Source organism: Quercus suber, unplaced genomic scaffold (assembly GCF_002906115.3).
Source record: "Quercus suber isolate HL8 unplaced genomic scaffold, Cork oak 2.0 scaffold_40, whole genome shotgun sequence".
Lineage (NCBI taxonomy): Eukaryota > Viridiplantae > Streptophyta > Magnoliopsida > Fagales > Fagaceae > Quercus > Quercus suber.
This window is the reverse complement of record NW_027069505.1, coordinates 604,185-607,906: the sequence shown is the minus strand read 5'-3', so window position 1 is coordinate 607,906 and position 3,722 is coordinate 604,185. Positions and strand designations below refer to the sequence as shown.

At 31.2% G+C, this 3,722-nt stretch overlaps 1 pseudogene; it reads left to right on the top strand.

Annotated features, from left to right (window-relative positions):
• Nucleotides 1–3,183, top strand: part of LOC136066587 (peroxidase 15-like) — a 26,542-nt pseudogene extending 23,359 nt beyond the window's left edge.
• The last annotated feature ends 539 nt before the right edge of the window (nt 3,184–3,722 follow it).

Genomic DNA, 3,722 nt, shown 5'->3' with positions numbered 1-3,722 from the left:
AAAAAAAAAAAAAAAAAAAAAAAGGCTGAAAACGTGCAACGCCAACGCACACCCCAAACGGTCTCTTAGCCCCCTCCCCAACGTTTTTGTATACTTTGCTTATTAAGGCCTTAAAAATGTACTTGTATTATACATTAAATAAATAAATAAAAGCCTTAAAATGTAATATTATTTTGCAAATGTAATTACCTGTATTAAACAAGATTCTCAACCATTTATTTTTAGGTTAATTTACACTTCCTGATATATCTAATGGAGATGGTGGCGATTCCAAGAATTTTTTCCAAGGTGTTCCTTAAGAAGCATAAATTATACCATTTAATAATTTGGTATATTGTTGTTTTATTAATTATAAAATTATTAATTGTTGTTTAGCCTAACATAATTTAATTTATTTGTCTTTTATAATATATTGGTTAATTGAATTATTAATTATTGTTTATTAGTTGCTTTCTTTAATTAATTATTAGTTAATTAATTATTGTTTATCGGTTGCACTAGCACATATTCCATGTGCATTTACTTCCCCTAATTCAAATATCTTACCCGGCCCCATGTGCCCATCCACCCCTCACTCCACTCAACAGACAAGTCTCATGCGCCCAATAAAAAGTTTTCAATTTCAACTGAATAAATTGTTTCCAAATAAATTCTTAATAAACCGTCAACAAGGATTGAACAGAGAAATAAATGCACATACAAAAGAAAAAAAAAATTCATTGTTGCACTATGTACACAACACTACAATTCACTAACTTTATTATATCTCAACTCCTAGGTCATTTCAAAGTTTCAAACAAACTCAATTTTACTTTTAAAAAAAGACACTAACGGACAAATATAACTATTTACCATTAAAAAAAAGGCAAAAAGCACATTTTCGTCCCTACATTTTCACACGATTTCCATTTTGGTCCCTAACTTTTTTTTTTACCGCTTTTAGTTCCTATCCTAGAAAACGCCTATTGTTTTAGTCCTTACCGTCAGCCAACTAACGGAAAAAGCTGAGGTGGCTAACGGCACATTAAAATAATAATTAAAAAATTTATTTTGGCATTAAAAAATGCCACATCAGCATTTAAATTAAAAAAAATTAATTTATTAATTTTAACTAAATAAAAAAAATTAAAAACAAAAAAAATATTTTATATTCAAATCATATCTTAAAAATTCTATTTCAATTTATATATGAGTTTGGATATAAGACATTTAACTTCAAGGACAAAAAATATAATCTTATTCATGTTATATAGAATTTGTGTCTTAAAAACATTATTTCAACTTCATATATCAATTTGGATATAAGATTTCCATCTTTAAGGCAAAAATACAATCTCTTTTCAGTGTAGAAATTGTGTTCTTGAAAACATATCAGTTGGTAACTAGACTAAAGACTTTGTCCTTCTACTGTACCCAAAGATGTTACTAAAAGTAGGGGTGTGCAGCAAACTCACCAACTCACCAAAACCAACTTGATCCAACCCAACCTGTAGGGTTAGGTTGGTTTTAAAGTTTGGTGGGTTAAGTTGGGTTATAATTTTTTTTTAAAATGGGTCGGGTTGAGTTTGAGTCATAAGATTCACAAATTCACCTAATCCGACTAGACACACATATATTTAATATTTATTTAAAATTTAAAAAATATATTATACAATTTTATATTCAATATATATTTAAAATTTTAAAAATATATTATACAATTTTGTTATTTACTTTTTTGCTTCTCTTCCTAAATAAAATCCAAATCCTAAGTTTTCTTCGTATAGTTTGTGTTTGTTTGATGTTATGTTTATAATTATTTGGTTATAAATTTGCTCTTATTTGTGGTGGTGTTATTCTAATACTAATCAATTTAATAATAATAATAGTAATTAAAAAAAAATGTCCAACACATTAGTCCAATGTAATTCAATCTAATCCACGTGGGTTGGATTGGGTTAAATTAGACTCTTGTGATGAGTTGGTTGGATTAAATTGAATTGAATTATATTTTTTTTTTAACTGACCATAATAAGTCGGGCTGAAAAAACTCGCCCCCCGAGTCAATCCGATCATGCATGCCCCTAACTAAAAGTTAAACACAAGGGAGAAGGTTTTTTTTTTTTTTTTTTTTTTTTTTTATTTGGGAGGGGAACACAAGTGAAAAGTCAGTCATATCTTTCAACTACTGCTGACATTTCAAATAATATTATATATTGTTTGCGCGCATCACATACCAACTAAAAGTAAAACTAATCCATCTTCACAGGCAGAAGGTCCTTCGTGGAATGTTTTACTGGGAAGAAGGGATAGCACTACAGCAAACCGAACAGCTGCCGGTATTTTCCTTCCTGGTCCACACAACCCCTTGATGTTATTATACAAATGTTCTCAACAATGGGCCTCGACACCACCGATCTTGTTGCCCTCTCTGGTACTAATTATTATTTATTCGCGCACACACACATAGAAATAATATGAGTTAATGACATTGTGATGAAAGTATTGCTTTAAGTTCTGATATAAAGTTGGCATGCATGATTGATTTTCAGGTGCTCACACGTTTGGACGTGCTCAATGTAGCAGTTTCAACAACCGGTTATACGATTATAACAACTCTAGTAATCCTGATCCATCCTTAAACACAACCTACTTATCAACTCTGCAGGGAATATGCCCCCAGAATGGAGATCTTACAGTTGTGACCAATCTCGACCTCACCACACCTGATGTTTTTGACAATAAGTACTTCTCTAATCTTCAAGTTCTAGAGGGTCTACTCAATAGCGATCAAATACTATTTTCAACTACCGAGAATAATGATACCGTTGCCCTTGTTAACAACTTTACTGCTAATCAGACTGCCTTCTTTGACAGCTTTGTGGTATCAATGATTAAAATGGGGAACATTAGCCCGTTAACGGGGACGGCTGGAGAGATTAGATTGAATTGTGGAAAAGTTAATGACAACTCTACTGAATCAGATGGTCTTCTATATAGCTCAATGTAAATAAGTGTTATGGCTAAGTCTAAGTATAAATAAAACGTGTGCTAATTTACAATGGTAATGATGGTCAGTATGAGTGTGGCTATTTTGTATTGAGCAGTGTTGTAACTTGATAGATGTTTTTTTAATGTTGCCTTTGTTCCTTGGGGTTCTTTGAATTGATCTTCCATATGAGCATAAATAAAATGTGTTATGGCTAAGTATAAATAAAATGTGTGCTAAGTGATGTTTTTTTAGTAGTATATATTATGATTGTTGAATTAACATGTTATAAACTCATGGGTAGAACTTACACTAAAATCATAACATACATCCACGCTTTGCAACCGACGTTTATAATGACTCAACTCATTTGATCACAAAGTTGACAACAAAACCGCAACTCATTTGACCCCATACTCAATGAGCTACGCCCGATTACTTAGGGTGGTAGTTACTTTTGATACTAAATGTTACAAACTTATAAGTAGAACTCATATTTGGAAACCAGCTTACAAAGGAAAGGTGCCCAAGAACTTAGAAATACATGATTAAGCTTACACTTAATCCATATAGGACACTAGGATTATAACATGAAACAGTATGAGAAAGACATATCCATTGTGTTGTAACCTCTGTCCCTCTCATGAATAATAATATATCAAAATATTTTGTCTATTTCAAAATAATTGATACTGGGTTTACAAGGTTTGAGAGTACCAGCTTCTGGAGATTACTCAATAAACAAAATATATAA